This window comes from Gossypium hirsutum, chromosome A09 (genome assembly GCF_007990345.1).
Source record: "Gossypium hirsutum isolate 1008001.06 chromosome A09, Gossypium_hirsutum_v2.1, whole genome shotgun sequence".
NCBI lineage: Eukaryota > Viridiplantae > Streptophyta > Magnoliopsida > Malvales > Malvaceae > Gossypium > Gossypium hirsutum.
The window spans coordinates 16161053-16181455 of record NC_053432.1 but is presented as its reverse complement, the minus strand read 5'-3'; positions in this window follow the sequence as shown (position 1 = coordinate 16181455).

The window sequence follows — 20403 nt, the reverse complement described above, 5'->3', positions numbered from 1 at the left end:
GCGGTACTTTAGCCCGGATATAACACCAGCACGAATGCCTTCGGGACTTAGCCCGGATATAACACCAGCACGAATGCCTTCGGGACTTAGCCCGGATATAACACCAGCACAAATGCCATCGGGACTTAGCCTGGATATAACACTAGCACGAATGCCTTCAGGACTTAGCCCGGATATAACACCAGCACGAATGCCTTCGGGACTTAGCCCGGATATAATTCTCCATTATCATGCACACACACACACACATATATATATATCATAACACATTAGCATTTCATTTACATTACTTGAACACAAGCACAACATGCTTATCAACCATTCCACTTTCGGCTCAATAGCCACATACAAAGAACACGAATTCGTTTTGCTATCCAACATGATTTCTATAACCATTCGGCTACAAGTCATATGCACAAATTATTTATCCCACTACGTAATTCAAGTAGAACCAATAGGTCACAATTTATTTATTATGCTTATATACCATGATTTTATCAAATCATAAGCTAAGTTTCATTACTCAAAGACTTACCTTGACTGTCGTCGAATGACTACGGATATGCTATTCGGTTAGTTTAGCTTTTTCCCTTATCCGAATTAGGCTCCTTAAGCTCTTGAGCTAGATTAAACAAATTCACTTGTCACTAATTCATTAATCATGCCTTTTATTCGGTTATATTATAATTTGCTCATAACAAGAATTTCAACTATTACTTAAAAATGCATTCGGCAGCACATTCATTTCAAAACCAATATAATTCTTTCATTCATGAACACATTCGGCTATGTCAAAATAAATTTTTAACAATTTAAGCATCCTCTTCTATCAACTAATATGAGATTTCGTACATTAACATTTCACTCAATTGGCATATTAAATATTTTAACCCTCATTCACTACATGACAACAAAACCTCAACCATTTAACATATAACAACAATTTTCCTCAATTCATCTCCTAAGTTCACTTTCGCCTCTTACACAACAAATAAATAATTAACTTTTAATTTCAATATTTAGCAAACTCAAACATTATCTTTCATCCATTACTAATTCAAAATATTAAAATATTCAAGATCCAACACATAGTAGCCAAAACCGAATATCATAAGCTAATGACTTCACCTTAAACTAACTTATTAAGCCTTTAAATCAACTTCTAACCATCTCACATTTAAAATTATCCATCATCTAATCTTCATGCTTACATGCCATAACTATATGGTTCTTATCACATTTGGACCACAAAATGCATAAATTTCACAAATTCTAATTACTATCATAAGCTCAATTTCGGCTAACACTCAATTAAATACTTACAATTTAGCACTAATTTAGCATTTCAACATAGCCGATTGTCATTAAACAATTAAGCCACAAAAATTAAATTTTATCAAACTCAACCAATTCAAGAATTAACAAGCTCAAACCTTATCCTTCTATCATATCTATTTCAAAACATTAATACACTATCCATGAAGTAGAAAACTTCCATGGCCGAATATACATGACAACACCAAACTTAAAATTTACACATGGGCTAAGTAAAAGACTTAGCAACTATCTCAAATTCACTAAAATTTTAAAAGCAAACTCATGGAACATATCTTAATTCAAGATATCTAAAGGACCGAACGCTTAGCGTCAACCTTTCTTTCACTTACGGCAATGGAAGAAGGAATATGGAAAACATTGTTTTTTTTGTCACCCTTTTTCCTTTTATTTAATAATGTATATATATATATAATACATATATTTAACTCAAGCAATCAACATGGTCGGCCACTAATTTGGAAATGGCAAAATTGACATGCAAATCCTCATCTATTAAATCATATAATGTTTGGCCATGTAAAAATATTTAACCAAGCACATTTTTTAAGTTTCCAACTTAAGTCCTATTTAATGATTTCACGTTCAAATGATAAAAATCATTGCATCAATTTTTCACACATGAATTATCTCATATAATAGACATGAAATTTAACATTTAATTATTTTCATGACTCGGTTTTGTGGTCTCGAAACCACTTCCCGACTAGGGTCAAATTAGGGCTATTACAACTCTCCCCCCTTAGGGATTTTCGTCCCCGAAAATCTTATCAACAAAAATATTTTCCATTCTGAAAACATTTTCAAAAATTTTAGAATCACAAATTTCCATTCATCACATGTATCTCTTTTTACCAACAATCTCTAAACTTTAATTAACACTGACAAATCACATTGGCAGACTATATTATGAATATCTCAACAACTTTGTCGATCGGGATTTTGTACATACTAAACTGAAGACACAGATTCTTCCTTGTTAAAAGATCGATCATGACCCAATGACATTTCTTTTTCAGAAGCCAAATAAAATTTTTATTTGGTTTGGATATCAATTCTGTCTCATAACCACTTCTATAACATCACTGAATGCTTTTATTCCATATACACAAAATTTCAACTCTGATAGATAGCAACTTGTCATCTGAATATAGTTCTGAAATACGCTACAATACACAGCCACTTATACACCTGATCCATATATCTGTATTATTTATTTTAACTCAGATAAACAAACATTTCACAGTCGGAGCTCATATAAAAATCCTTTAACCCATCTGAATACTTATTCCATATAAGAACAATAATAACATTAACAAAAATTTCATATGTCCAGACATCCATAATCGAATAACTGTTACTCTGAACTCATTTTGAACTATCACATCTCAATATACTTTTATACTTCTCAATTTCACTGGAAGAATAGACCTTGCTTAACGTTCAATACTTTTATTCCTTGGTTCAAGAAACATTCAAAATTTTCCCTCGAATACTCGAAACTGTCAAATATGCAACACTGACACAACCACAATCATCTCTAATCATCAGCCGAACAGTTCTTTTTATAATAACTTTAACATTTGTCTCTGAATCTTTAACCAATTCAATCATACATATAATCCGAGTTAAAACACACAATTGAATCAGTCTTGTCTAACAAATAATAACTTTTTAAGACCACTTTTCTTTGTGCATGTCGTAACTCTTCAAATATACATTCTATTAGATCTCTTCAGATAACTAATCAAAATTCATTATCACTGCATAACTCGAAAGAACATAACACTCAATCTTTAACTCACTGATATATAAGTGAAAACCAATCCATAGGTCTGAGCTGAATTCTCTATCTTTCAGACCCTTATTTATGGCCATTCCTTTTATAAGAATCAGAGAAATCCAAATATATAATCATTATAAACATAATTGTTTCAGATAAAAAAAATATACACTTTAGAACTGAGCCATATCTGATTATTCATATAAGAAAAATGAAAAGAAAACTAGAATACAGAAATCCAAAATACAATGTCGTATCAGAAATCCTAGAATAGAATCTCCCAGAACATAGAAATAAAGATCAAAATAACTCCTCAGAGAATACCAGAAGAAGACTATAATTAATAACCTTGAAATTTCCTCTATAACAGAAATAACACATTCTTCAACATTTTTATAAGATGGAATGCCAATCAATAGAAACAGAAGAATAACCTCATATGAATTTATCCTCGAATTCATTCTGATCATACTACAATGAATTCTCAATCAGAGGAATACGATGATACCGATTATAAACCAATCAAAATAGCAATACTTTTATTAAACATCAGAGTCAGATAACATTCTCACTTTATAGCATTTTCATCAGAAAAAGGAACAATCACACATGTGTCTCTGAGAATAAGAAATATACAGAATATTCAAAAGAAATCATCGAAATTCACTTGGCTGTAATTATCCAATTCAGACACTCTTACAATTCATTCGTCATTTTGAATTCCATTCTATTTCATTCACTAATGAAAACCACTCAGGAAGAATTCCCAATAGATAGATACTTAGACATCATATCTGATTGAATTAAATTACCAGGCCAACTTTCTTTTACTAATGACAATATTCAATCTGAAGAACCTTCGGGACATTGTACAAGTCCTTCCAGCCTTAATTCATTGCCAAATAGTTCTGAACTTTGCTTACTTTATCATTATCTCACTATTTAACTCTTTAATCTTTCTTTGCAAACTCGTTCTATTTCGTTCCATTGAAACTTTATAATCATATCACTGGTAAGGGGGTGAGGTTGTTAAGCCTCGAAAGGGAGTTTCATATTCGAATACACAGATAAATTCATCACTCATCATCATAGCATTACACACTTTGATTCAAACACTTCATTCAAACATTTCAATTTTTTTATCTTGTTACAAACACATTTTCACATATCTCAATTTCACATGCAACTTTATTTCATGTGAGTATTAACAAAACATAAGTGAATTTATCATGATTCAAACCTTCATTTCTATTACTCAAATTACCAAATAATTTCTTATAAAATTTCCACATTTAGTCTTGATCATTTGTCAATATTTATCCCATTGAAAAATGTCTTACGATTTTGAGTACGTCGCTTACTTGATGCCATAGTCCAACTATGGTCTTATACTAACTTTGCTCTGCCCATGTTGATGCCTATTTTCGATAGGTCTTACACTAGCTCATCTGTCTCATGTATTGCCATGGTCCAACCATGGTCTTTTCCGTCAAGTCATTATTGAACGATCGTACTCATTCCCTGCGTTCTACCCAATTTGATCTTTCATTACCATTTACTTTATACAATCTCATACATATCTTTACACTGATGCACACATATCATAAAATTCTTTTCATACCTTTTCAATTCCATCATATCACATATATCTTACAATCAGTTCAATATTAATTTCAGATCAATTAATAATAACTCGGTTGGAACACATCATTACCTGAGAAAAACAATTTATAAGAGCCGGGAGACCTCACATATCACACTTTACTTACGGCATGTATAGCTAGACTCTTACACTTGCTATGTTAGTCCGAGAACCGACTAAACCATAGCTCTGATACCACTAAATATAACACTCCTAACCCGTATCCGTTGCCGAAATAAGGTTATGAGGTATTACTTGACTGAACAAAACTTTTATAAGGTCAAAGATACTTACCAGACATAAATTATCAACAATGCAAACATGTCTCATTGATTTTCCATAAGAGCTCTTATAAATTTCCAAAATGACTCACTATCAAAACATAACCGAATATCTAATAACAAATTAACTACTATCAAGTTATAACTAAAACATTTCACCACATTAGTTCATTTATAAGACTTCTCTAAACAAAATGAGCAAGCCATCTTTGCATGGCTATAATGTATACAAAGTCAAAATATCATTCTCCCTATAGTCTATCCTATACATGCCTTAAACCATGATGATATACAATCTTCTCAACTCACATAATGACTCGATAGTGTGATGATATCTCCGGCCCTTCCAACTCGAGCTAAAGTATAAACCTATAAGAAATGGAAAAGAGAACACGGAGTAAGCTTCAATGCTTAGTAAGTTATAAGCAATGCAAACAATTAATTTACTTATAGATCGATTATTCAAATTTTCAAGAAATCATTCCTAGATAATTGCCATTTTGGCCAAGTATCCATGAACATAATGCATATTTAGCAAATTCATCTCACTTGAATCTGAACTCAATTAAAACCAAATATTGAAATCACAAATAATATCATAAGAACTCAAAAGGCATCTCATTAACAAGTTTTAACCATGTTTGCAACAAAATCACAAATTCACTACAAGCTGTCTTCCTGAGCAACAGTCACTAAATTATTTATAACTAGAGCTAAGAAACTCCAAATCAAGTGCCGTTAATTTTCCCTGAAAATATACTCATATATCCTCCATCAATAAAATTTTCAGAATTTTTGGTTTGACCAATCAATACAAGATTTTTATTGAAGTTTCCCCTGTTTCATGTTTGACTATTCTAACCACTCTTCACTACGAATCAAATTTCTCATTATACAGAATATTCAAAATATGTTATCGTTTTTTTCATTTGAAACTAGACTCATTAAGGAGTCTAAGACTATAAATTTTATCTTATAACTATTTTTGTACCATTTATAATGATTTTCTGAAAATAGAACAGGGGACCTCAAAGTCATTTTGACTCTGTTCCACGCCACTTCAAATATCGCATTATTGGAAATTCTTTTGCTTACACGGTTTCTTTTATAAGAAACTAGACTCATTAAGATTTCATGACATAATTTATTTATCCTCTAACTCAACTCCCACAATTTATGGTGATTTTTCGAAATCACATTACTGCTGCTGTCCCAAGCAGATTTATTACCCATTCTTTTCATTCATATTATTTAACATGTATATCACCAAATCAATCTCATATAACCTTTCACCATAACCGAATACACACATACACATATGAGATTTTCAAATATACTTATCATTTCGCATTCATGATTCAATTCCGATCAATCTAACATATAAAAGTATATAATACATACCTGACCAACTTAATGTATTGCACATATTCAATGGTAGTTTACTATGAACATTCGAAATCATAATCTTACTCCAATCATTGGCATTAAATCTGCTAGGTTTAAAACCCAAATCCAATCACCACCAAATCCAATCACAAATTCTAATTACTATCATAAGCTCAATTTCGGCTAACACTCAATTAAATACTTACAATTTAGCACTAATTTAGCATTTCAACATAGTCGATTGTCATTAAACAATTAAGCCACAAATATTAAATTTTATCAAACTCAACAAATTCAAGAATTAACAAGCTCAAACCTTATCCTTCTACCATATCTATTTCAAAACATTAATACACTATCCATGAAGTAGAAAACTTCTATGGCCGAATATACATGACAACACCAAACTTAAAATTTACACATGGGCTAAGCCAAAGACTTAGGAACTATCTCAAATTCACTAAAATTTTAAAAGCAAACTCATGGAACATACCTTAATTCAAGATATCTAAAGGACCGAATGCTTAGCTTCAACCTTTCTTTCACTTACGGCAATGGAAGAAGGAATATGGAAAACTTTTTTTTGTCACCCTTTTTCCTTTTATTTAATAATGTATATATATAATACATATATTTAACTCAAGCAATCAACATGGTCGGCCACTAATTTGGAAATGGCAAAATTGACATGCAAATCCTCATCTATTAAATCATATAATATTTGGCCATTTAAAAAAATTTAACCAAGCACATTTTCTATGTTTCCAACTTAAGTCTTATTTAATGATTTCACGTTCAAATGATAAAAATCATTGCATCAATTTTTCACACATGAATTATCTTATATAATAGACATGAAATTTAACATTTAATTATTTTCATGACTCGGTTTTGTGGTCCCGAAACCACTTCCCGACTAGGGTCAAATTAGGGCTATTACACTACTAAATACTCTTCAATGGTCTAATAACCATATAAGGACCTGAAGTTTTGAATTCCATAGCTATTTGATATTTATAGCTGTTAGAGCCCAACTTTTACATTTTATGCAATTTAGTCCTTTCCCTAATTAAACACACAATTAGTAAAATTTTTGTATCAAAATTTTCATGTGACCTTCCTATCATGATGCCAACCATAAAATAAAATAAAATAAAATAAATTTTTATTTTTGGCTTGGATTTGTGGTCCCGAAACCATTGTTTCGATCTCACCGAAAATGGGCTGTTACAACTCCCCCGTCGTTAGAAATTTTCGTCCTCGAAAATTCTTACTAGAAAAAAGTTAGGGTATTGTCTCCTCATAGTATCCTCCAACTTCCAGCTAGCTTCCTCTAAACAATGCCGTTGTCAGAGGACTTTTACCAATGCCACCTTTTTATTTCTTAGCTCTTTCGTCTCATATGCCAGTATTTTAATCGGTTCCTTCTTGTAAGTCATATAAGGTTGAATCACAACTTCTGTTAGAGTAATAATGTGTGAAGGATCTGATCAATATCATCGTAGCATGGACACATGAAACACATTATGAATTTTATCAAGCTCTGGCGATAATGCTAACTGATATGCAATAGGCCCGATTCTTTCAATGATCTCATATGACCCGATGAACCATGGTCTCAGTTTTCCTTTACGGTCGAATCGGAGAACCTTCTTCCAAGGTGACACTTTCAAGAATATATTATCCCCAACATGAAATTCTATCTCTTTCCGCTTTAAATTAGCATAAGACTTTTGACGATTTGAGGCCGCTTTCAAACTATCTCTAATTATCTTCACCTTTTCTTCGGTCTCCCGGATCAATTCAACTCTATGTATCTTTTTCTCACTTAACTCTGTCCAATACAACGCAGTCCTACATTTATGACCACACAGAGCTTCATACGGCGCCATTTTAATACTGGACTGATAATCGTTATTGTAAGCAAATTCAATCAAAGGCAAGTATTTTTCCTAGTTACCTCCAAATTCAAGTACACAACACTGAAGCATGTCTTCTAAAATCTGTATCACATGTTCAGGTTGTCCATCTGTTTGAGGATGGAATGCAATACTAAAGTGTAAACGAGTGCCCAGAGCTTCTTGCAACTTACTCCAAAATCGGGATGTAAACTAGGGATCTCTATCTGAAATAATGGAGATTGGCACTCCGTGTAGCCTTACAATCTCAGAAACATACAATTTATGCAATTTATCTAATGAAAAATCCATACGTATAGGGATAAAGTGTGCAAACTTCATTAAATGATCGGCAATTACCCAGACGACATCTTTGTTTTTCGGTGATAAAGGTAATCCCGTTACAAAGTCCATGGTAACTCTTTCACGTTTCCATTCTGGTATTGTAATTGGTTGCAATAATCCCGAAGGTACTTGATGTTCAACCTTCACTTGCTGACATATCAAACACTTCGATACAAATTTAGAAACATCCTGTTTCATTCCTGGCCATCAGTACATCTTTTTCTGATCACTACACATCTTATTACTACAAGGATGAATAGACATGTTACCATTATGAGCCTCATTCAAAATCTTCTATACTAGTTCTAAACTTTTTGGTACACATACTCTGCCTCCGAATTCAGTCCCGATCTGAAATTTTGAGTCAGGAGTCGATTCACTTTGTATCTGTTTTGCTTGCGACTTACTATCATTTTTTCGAGCTTCAGAGATCTGTTGCAAAAACATCGATCTAACTTTTAACTCAACTATTATTGAACCATCACAGATAAAGACAACTGGGTGTTCATTTCCCGTAAGGTAAATAAATATTTTCGGCTCAATGCATCCGCCACTACATTAGCTTTCCTCAGATGGTAATCAATAACGATATCATAATCTTTCAATAATTCCAACCACCTAAGTTGTCTAAAATTCAGTTCTTTTTGTGTCATTAAATCTTCAGACTTTTGTGATCCGTAATGATGTGACATTTTTCACCAAATAGATAATGCTGCCATATTTTCAATGTAAAAACAATAGCTACTAATTTAAGATTATGTACCGGGTAATTTCTTTCATGCAGTTTTAGCTGCCTAGATGCATAAGCCATTACTTTACCATCTTGCATCAATACACATCCCAAACCATTCAATAAGGCCTCGCTATAGACTATAAATTCCTTACTAGATTCAGGTTGGACTAACACGGGTGCTTCTGTCAATAAAGCTTTCAATCTATCAAAACTCTGTTGGCAGTTATCATTCCACTCGAATTTCACTTCTTTTTGCAACAACTGAGTCATCAGAGAAGCTATCATTGAAAACCCTTTAAAAAATCTCCAATAATATACTGCTAGTCCCAGAAAACTTCTAACTTCTGAAACATTCTTCGATGGCTTCCAACTTACAATAGCTAAAATTTTGTTCGGATCCACCCGAATACCCTCTACAGAAGCAACATGTCCAAGGAAACTAATTTCCCTAGCCAAAATTCACATTTATTAAATTTAGCATACAACTGTTTCTCATGCAGAGTTTGCAATACAATTCTCAGATGCTCAGCATGCTTATTCACATCCCGAGAGTAAACCAAAATGTCATCAATAAAAAAACCACGAACCTGTCCAGGTATGGTCTAAAAATTCTGTTCATTAAATCCATAAATACCACCAAGGCGTTTGTTAATCTGAATGGCATCACCAAAAAATCATAATGCCCATATCTGGTTCTAAAGGCTGTCTTCGGCACATCTGAATCTTTTACCCATAGTTGATAGTAACCAGATCGTAAGTCAACTTTTGAAAATATTGTGGCACCTTTTAATTGATCAAACAAGTCACCTATACGAGGCAACGGGTACTTGTTCTTTATTGTGACTTTATTAAGCTGTCTGTAATCAATGCACAATCTCAATGATCCATCCTTCTTCTTTACAAAGAACACCGGTGCACCCCATGGTGAAAAGTTGGGTCGGGCAAACCCTATATCAATCAACTCTTGCAACTATACCTTTAACTATACCTTAGAAAATTCACAAACAATCGGCACTGACTGAATTTTAAACTCCGATACTTTGGTATCCAGTAAAACATCAAGATAAGCCTCATAACCCTTTTTAATATATCTCTGTACTTATTTTGCTGAAATTACATTAGACAATCCATCCAGTTTCTCAGATTTAACCCGAAGTAACTCACCATTTTGACAATTCAATACAATTTATTTATGCTTACAATTTACCACTGCATCATGTTAGGTTAACCAATTTATTCCCAATATTACATAAAATTCATCAAAGGGTAACAACAACAAATTAGCCAAAAAATAATAACCATCTATCATCAATGGGCAATTTTTACAGATTTTATCCACCATAACATGCTGACCCAAGGGGTTTGAAACTTTAACCACAAATTTGGTGAATTCAACAATCATATTTTTAATAGATACAAATTTTGTGCTTATATATGAATACATGGAACCAGGATCAATCAAAGAAATAATTTCAGTATCAAGTAGAGAGAATGTACCAGTTATAACACCTGGTGTCGAACCATCTTCTATAACATCTCGAATTAGGGCCTAGTCTTAACAATGGTTTTGAGATCACAAATCCAACATAGTAAAATTTTTTTATTATATTTTTATGTCTACAAGTATACGGAATGATTTTTTGAAAATTTCATTCGAAAATTTTGACGTTTGGGCACTCAATTTAGTCAAAAGGACTAAATCGTAAAAAGTGAAAAACTTGAGTTTTAGAAGCTAGAGGTGTCTAATTGCTATGAAGTTTTAAATTGAGAGTCCTTATGTGGTAATTAGACCATTATTTGAGTTGTGGACAAAAATGGACATGGTTAAGCATGTTTTAAATTGTTTTTTGTTAAGGGTATTTTAGTAATTTAGCTAATAAAGCCAAAATAACATGAAACAAAAAGATGTCATCTTCTTCATTTTTCATGCCATGGCTGAATTTTGCAAAGGGAGATCATAGTTAGGGTTTTCCAAACTTTCCAAGCTCCATAGTAAGTCCGTTCTATTCCCGTTTTTTAATGATTTTTACATTTTTAAAGTTGTTATCATTCGATCTATCTATTTTTACCAATATTTTGAGATATGGTTGAAGTCTAGGGTTTTGAACCATGATAAATATATGTGTATTTTGATGTTTAATGGTAGATTATGCAAGTTTATGGTTAGAGAAACGACTTTTACTAAGTGATTTTCAGTAAAAATGCATAAAAGGACTAAACTGTAAAAGTTATAAATTTTTTCATAAAATTGTGAATTAGTGGAAATTTAGGGCTGATGTAGTTGTGAAATATTTTTCGACTAGGCTTAAAGTACAAAGAAATTGAATGAAAATCATTTTACGAGCCTAGGGGCAGAAGTGTAATTATGACAGTTTAGGGGCAAACACGTAAGTTTTCTATAGTATGATTTTTTGGATCACATTGACTAATGTGACTAATAAATAGGCCAAATGTGATATTATAGATCAAAGAAAACGAGGTTTGGACCTAGAACGGGCCAAAAACGAGAAATTGACAGTTAGGTCCCTTTTCGCCATTTTTGGTATCGAGGTAAGTTCGTGTGATAATAATAATGCAACGTTATACCTGAGTGTTAATGCTTGATATTACATGAATTGTAAGTAAATAAGTAAATAATGTGACAATGTAATATATTTTGATGTGTTGACATTATGTGATAAATGTTTCATCATTATTATGTATGCTATGCCTAATGGTAACTTTGTAAGTATGAATGATATTGGTCGTTATCCCCGACGATATGAGCAAGTACGATGGAGATGTTATGTACATGTGAGAAAGAATCCCGTTTGAACCTTAGGAATAGTTTAGGATACAAGTGACATGTCACTAGGAATTAAGAAATTCGAACTCATTGAGTTGGTCCGAGTTCATAATGGATGCGATACATGTAATTGGGTTCTGGGCAATAGTCTTGTGTGTCCTACCGGTGGCTAGGTAATCCTTGAGTGGGTCAGATACCTAACAGATTGTGTGAGAAACCTGTGTAGTTACAACTTGACTGATAGCTTTTATGAGCAGGTCCGTCAGTTGCTCCATTGCGAGCCTTACATGTTATGAGGTAGCTTTAGCTACGTATGTATATCTGGCACATATGTGCAAGTTATTTCGTGTATCCAATAGTATTCTGAGTATTCAACAGGTAATACAATGGATGAGGTGATGTTAGTCCCGAAAGGGTATGTATATGTGAAAAATGTTGAAAGGGTACAGGTATGTACACTAAGCTTATGGTTATTAAGACTTTGAAATGTCGAGACCTCGATGAGTTAAGATGTATGAATTATGATGATGAATTTTGTTGCAATATCATGCTAACTTACGTTGTGTAACTAAACACGAAATCAATGAAATGTTGAGTTCATGATTAGTTGAAAATGAACTTATGATAGTTATCATTATATTGCATTAAAAAAGTTTTAGACAGCAGCGGTAGTCCAACTTTGAAAATCCACCTAAAATTGTGGAACTAGAATTAGAGAGAGAATAAAATATTTAAAGCTTGTTGAGTCTAGCTGCACATAGAGGAAACGGTGCAAGCAAAAGAATTTCATATTATGAAATATTTGAACTTTTGTGAGACAGGGTCAGAGTGATTTCGGGCTCCCCTGTCTTAACTTTTGAAAAATCACTAAAACTTTTACAAAAATTGTAACACCCTGATTTTGGGCCTAGAAGTAATGGGCCTTGAGTTTGGGATCGGCTATAAGGCCGCTTGAATAAAAGAATGGTGTTTAAATATTTTATAATTGTGTGTTTAGTTTTATTGTTAAATTATTTAGGAAGGGTTGGTAGTGTGGAAAATGTCCTGGGTTCGATCCAGGGCTTTAGCAAAATTTTGCATTTTTTTCTAAAGAACCCTGAGCATTAGGTGGAAGGCTTATTAAAAGGCCTGGTAAAATTTGACACAATGAAGCATGTGGCCTAGTGACAAAAGGCGTGGGAAGTAAGTAGGAGTTTCAGGGTTCAAGTCTTGGCCTTGGCAAAAAAATTTTATTGCGCATAAGATTAGTAGGGAAGCTGGCGTTTAGGCTTTATAAATATATTAGGTGATAATTAGACACAAGGATGCGCTTGGCTCAATGGCATGATAGTGTTAGGAGTAAGGAGAGGTGCTGGTTTCAAGTCGCAGCATGAGCAGAAGTTGTGGGGGGTTTTTTTAGACAACCTAGAGGTCGGTAGAAAGAGTTTATAATTAATTAGGGAGGAGAAACGACATGAAAGAGCTTGTGGCTTGGTGGCAAGGGACGTATAGCGCAGCCAAGCGATCAAGGGTTCAAATTTGAATGGTAGCAAATATTTTGAGGATAACTAGGTTGCGGGTTTGTAACACCCCGAACCCGAGACCGACACCGGAGTCGGACACGAGATGTTAACAAACTTTGAAAAATTTTTCCAAACACTGCCCAGTCTGAGTACTAGTCGCTTCAAAAATCATATCTTGAGTTTCACAACTCGAAAATCAGTTTTGTGATTTTTCCCTAAAACTAGACTCATGTCCCCACCTATGTATTTTTTTCTAGAATTTTTGGTCGGTCCAATTAGTACAGTTTATTAGTCAAAGTCTCCCATGTTACAGGGGTCGACTACACTGACCTTTTCCCATTACGACTTGGATATCTCTCTGCACAGAGTTTCAATACTGATGCCGTTTGTTTCTGTGGAAACTAGACTTAGAGAGGAATCCATACATATATGGTATGACCCCTAATTATCTCTGGTCAATTTATAGTGAATTTCCAAAGGCGGAACAGGGAATCCAGAAACTGTTCTGGCCCTGTTCCACAAGAACCCGAATATCTCTTACTGTACTGTTCATATGATTGTTTCGTTACTTTCATATGAAATTAGATTCATCAAGGTTCGATTACATAATTTATTCACTATTTAATTCCACTCCTACGAATTCTTGTGATTTTTCCAATCCACACCACTGCTGCTATCAGCCTCTGTTTTCAAAGTAAACCTTACCTATTTTGGGGTTTCATGGACCAACTAGGGCCTTGTCATACATAAGCCCACATATGATCATACTTAGCCATTCCAGTGGCTGATCATTTGCTCAACACTCCCATTCCAACTATAGTTACATCATGAAACCATCTATACATTCATAAACACGAATGGTCTAATGCCATACTCCACTTCTACAAGCCATTTTCGCATAGCTGTACACTTATACATTTCATAAAGTACTCGAAAAACAACAATGGGTAGTCCTATACATGCCATATCAAGATTCAACCAAAATAGTACCCAAAAGAGCCTTTGATAGTGTGGGCGACTTCGACTTCAAGATCCCGAGTCCGATAGCTGGAGAACCAAAAATCTATAAAACAGAGGAGCAGTGTAACGAGTAAGCAATTTATGCTTAGTAAGTTTTGAGCAAGGAATTCCAGCATAAACAAAGAATAACACACATTTAGCTAAATGGAATATTTCATAATACGCAATTTACCGATATCAACTTGCTTCACAACATTAACAACCCTTATGTACATACACAATAGACTAACTTAGCCGAAGGCGGGTAGCTCGTTTATCAACTGAGCGAACATTTATTTGTAAGGGCTCGATTAAATTCAACACATACGTAACATATCCCCATATTGGGATGTTTTTCGAGTATTCGCTGGAATTTTACAGCAAGCTCATTCATTACCAAATCACGTACCTTCGGGATTTAACCGGATATAGCTCCTCGTTCAAATGCCTTCGGGACATAGCCCGGTTTTAGTAACTCACACAATGCCTTCGGGACATAACCCGGATTTAATAACTCGCACGAATGCCTTCGGGACTTAACCCGGATTTAGTATCTCACACAAAGGCCTTCGGGGCTTAACCCGGAATTTGTATCTCGCACAAATGCCTTCGGATCTTAGTCCCGATATATTCACTTAGCACAAAGCCTTCGGGACTTAGCCCGGACAGCATTCAATTAATCATGCACATCTAACAATAATTCATGGCACATTCATATTTCATTTTCATTTGCGACACTCAAACACAAGGCACATATCGTCCTTGCACATTCGGCTCAATAGCAACACATAGAGCATGATTTAATCACATCGTAACTTAAGCTCTCTTACTCAAGAACTTACCTCGGGTGTTGTCGAACGATTCCGCTAGCTATTCAACCACTTTTTCCTTCCCCTTATCGGATTTATTTCCCCTTTGCTCTTGAGCTTAATCAAACAAATAAATTGATTTCATCATTTAGGCATCAAAAAGATGAACACAAGGCACTTAGCCCATATTTATACATTAGACATTAAAGTCTCATACATGCAAAAATCATGCATCAACACAACATATTAGCTAATTTCTTTCCCCTTGGCCGAATATGCATGTCTATTTTTGGGGTCGATCTCAACACTTAATACACACATATACACACACTAGTAAAGCATCCTCCCCCTTTTCATCGATTTAACACATGCATTGCTCATCAACATGCAAAGTTACATTCGGCCTTAGCACACATCTTGCTAGCCGATTCTTCTCCATTTAACAACCAATGCACATATGTGCTCACACAACAAAAAAAAATGCTAAAAAGGAGGTTCAAGAATCATCAAGCCATCATCACATGCATCATTAACAAGCTTCATATTTTGCATGCAATGGCATTAACACAACCTCCACCTAGGCCGAATCTTAACTCATCCTCATGCCTCATCACCACAACATCAAACACCAACCAAGAATGATGCATCCATGGTCAAGTGCCAATTCCATCACATAGCAAGATTTAGACCATGGGCCAAGTAGAACTCAAGCTAACAACTAAAACATGCATGCATCTCATGGAACATCATCAAACATACCTTAGCCTAGCTACATGCATGGCCGAATCTCTTCACCTTTCTTCTTCTTTCCTCCTTAAAATTTTTGGCCAAGGACGAACCAAAGGATGAGAAAATTTTTCTTTGTTTTTCTTTCTAGTTTCGGCAAGCATGAAGATGAGAAAAGGATGAACAAAATTCTCTCCTTTCTTTTCTTTAGCTCACGGCAATGGGGGGGACAAACAACTACACACACATTTTTTTTTTGTATTCACCATACTCCTTTTTATTATTTTATTTGTTTTATCCCAACATTTTATGACACAAATTAACATATCTTATTTGTGCCATACTCATGCCATAATTTCCATAAAATAAATTGCACAATTGTTCATCATGCCCATCATGGCCGGCCACTACTAGTAGGGGGGGAAATTTGACATGCAAGTCCCCCCTTTGTCCACATGCACTAATAGGTCCTCACACATTGACCTATCACATTTTAGAATTTTCTCACATAAGTCCTATTAACTAAATTCACATGAAATCAACCAAATTGAAGCTTGAAATTTTCACACATTCATAATTACATATTCTAGACAATAAGTATCACATTCAAACATTTTGGTGACTCGGTTTAGCGGTCCCGAAACCACTTCCCGACTAGGGTCAACTTTGGGCTATCACAACTCTCCCCCACTTAAGAAATTTTCGTCCCCGAAAATCTTACCGGTAAATAGGTTTGGGTATCGTTCTTTCATCGAGCTCTCGGTTTCCCAAGTAGTTTCCTCGATCCCGTGTTTGAGCCATAACACCTTTACTAGCGGAACTCTTTTGTTTCGCAACTCCTTCACTTCACGAGCTAGGATACGCATCGGTTCTTCTTCATAGCTCATGTCGACTTGAATTTCAACCTCCGATGGGCTAATTATGTGCGATGGATCAGATCGATAGCGTCGAAGCATCGAAACATGAAAGACGTCATGAATCTTTTCAAGCTCCGGGGGCAAAATCAATCTATACGCAACCGGACCAACTCGTCAGAGATTTCGTACGGCCCAATGAATCTTGGGCTCAACTTGCCCTTACGGCCGAACCTGAGTATCTTTTTCCAAGGTGAAACCTTAAGGAACACTTTGTCTCCCACCTGATACTCGATGTCTTTTCGTTTCAAATCTGCGTACGACTTCTGACGATCCGTGGCTACCTTTAGACTTTCACGGATTACCTTTACTTTCTGTTCAGCATCTTTAATCAAATCAACTCCGAAAATTTTACTTTCACCGAGCTCGGTCCAAAACAATGGTGTACGGCATTTACGACCGTACAAAGCCTCGTAAGGTGCCATCTTAATACTTGATTGAAAACTATTGTTGTAAGCGAATTCAATCAAAGGTAAGTACCGTTCCCATGAACTACTGAACTCGAGGATGCAACATCTCAACATATCCTCAAGTATCTGAATTATCCACTCGGATTGACCATCGGTTTGGGGGTGAAAAGCAGTGCTAAAATGCAGCTTGGTACCCAGAGCCTCTTGCAATTTCTTCCAAAATCGTGAGGTGAATCTCGGATCTCTATCCGACACGATAGAAACAGGTACCCCGTGTAATCTCACAATTTGATAAACATACAATTCAGCTAGTTTATCCAATGAAAAATCCGTACGTACGGGGATGAAATGAGCCGACTTAGTCAGTCTATCAACAATAACCCATATCGCATCCTTCTTACTTGCTGACAAGGGCAGTCCGGACACAAAGTCCATTGTGACTCGATCCCATTTCCACTCGGGTATCATGATCGGCTGGAGTAGTCCTGAAGGCACTTGATGTTCCGCTTTCACTTGTTGACATATTAAACATCTCGAAACAAAGTCGGAGATGTCCCGTTTCATACCATGCCACCAAAATTGACATTTCAAATCGTTGTACATTTTCGTACTCCCCGGGTGAATTGACATTCGGCTACAATGGGCTTCGTTCAGAATCATCGAAATGAGTTCCGAATTCCTTGGAACACACAAACAATTTCTGAACCTCAAACAATCATCATCATCAATTTGAAACTCCGATTCCTCGTTCGGAAAACACTTAGCCCGTTTTGCAACCAATTCATCATCGACTTTCTGAGCTTCACGAATTTGGTGAGTCAATAATGGTTTAGCTTTTAATTCAGCTACTAACACACTGTCTGGTAGAACAGACAAATGCACGTTCATCGCTCGTAAAGCAAACAATGACTTTCGGCTTAAGGCGTCCGCAACCACGTTAGCCTTTCCCGGGTGGTAATCAATGACAAGCTCGTAATCTTTCAACAACTCAAGCCAACGTCTTTGTCGCAGATTCAAGTCTCGTTGAGTCATCAAATATTTGAGACTTTTGTGATCCGAAAATACATGGCACTTCTCACCAAACAGATAATGTCGCCATATTTTTAAAGCAAACACGATGGCAGCTAGTTCGAGATCATGGGTCGGATAATTCCTCTCGTGTGGCTTCAATTGTCTCGACGCATAGGCCACGACTCGACCTTCTTGCATCAATACGCAACCCAACCCAAGTAGGGATGCGTCACTATAAATGACAAACTCTTTACCTGATTCGGGTTGCACCAAAATTGGAGCTTCAGTCAAATGAGTTTTCAATTGGTCGAAACTTTTCTGACATTTCTCCGTCCACTCGAACTTAACATCCTTTTGAAGTAGCTTCGTCATTGGTGTGGCTATCATCGAGAAACCTTTCACAAATCGTCGGTAATAACCGGCGAGCCCCAAAAAGCTCCGAACTTCAGTAACATTTCTCGGAGGTTTCCAGTCAAGTATGGCTGAAATTTTGTTCGGGTCAACTCGAATACCCGACGCGGATACCACATGACCCAAGAAGCTAACCTCTCTTAACTAGAACTCACACTTACTGAACTTAGCATATAACTGCTTATCCCGCAAAATTTGCAGCACTAGCCTCAGATGCTCAGCATGTTCGGTCTCATCTCTTGAATAGACCAAAATGTCATCAATGAACACCACTACGAACCGATCCAAATACGGTCTGAAGATCCAATTCATCAAATCCATAAATACTGCAGGGGCATTAGTGAGCCCAAACGGCATCACTAAGAATTCGTAGTGACCATATCTCGTTCTAAAGGCAGTTTTGGGAATATCTGAATCTCGAATTCGCAACTGATAATAGCCCGATCTCAAATCTATTTTTGAGAACACTGAGGCTCCTTTCAGTTGGTCGAACAAATCATCGATGCGCGGCAACGGATATTTGTTCTTTATCGTCACTTTATTCAGCTGACGATAGTCAATGCACAACCTCATGGTTCCGTCCTTCTTTTTCACGAACAATACTGGTGCACCCCAAGGTGAGAAACTTGGTCGAGCGAAACCTCTATCCGTCAGTTCTTGCAACTGAGCTTTCAACTCCTTTAACTCGGTTGGTGCCATACGATACGGAGCTATCGAAATCGGCGTAGTCCCAGGTACAAGCTCAATACCAAACTCTACCTCCCGAACAGGTGGTAAACCCGGTAATTCTTCCGGAAAAACATCCGGGTATTCACAAACCACCGGCACAGATTCGGGTTTCTTTTCTAATTCTTTGTCACCAAGTACATACGCAAGGTATGCTTCGCACCCTTTTCTTACATATTTCTGTGCCAACATTGCTGATATTACAGCTGGCATCCCCTCCAAGTCCGCAGACTCAATTTGGATTACTTCGTTATTTGCGCACCTCAAATCAATAGTCTTGCTCTTGCAATTCACAACCGCATCATGCGCGGTCAACCAATCCAAACCAAGGATAACATCAAATTCATCAAACGGCAAAAGCATCAAGTCCGCCGGAAAACAGGAACCTCGAATTTCCAGGGGACATTTCTTACACACTTTGTCGACAAGCACGTAACGACCCAAGGGATTTGACACCCGAATTACGAACTCAGTAGACTCAATAGGTAAAGTCTTACTGGATGCTAAGGTTTCACATATGTAAGAATGAGTAGAACCGGGGTCAACCAAAGCAATTACATTAGTATCAAAGAGAGTGAATGTACCGGTAATAACATCAGGCGAAGAAGCATCCTAGCGGGCACGTATAGCATAAGCTCTAGCAGGCGCACGGGCTTCGGATCTGGTTATATCATCTCTAGATCCTCTCTGACCACCACTAGCATTGC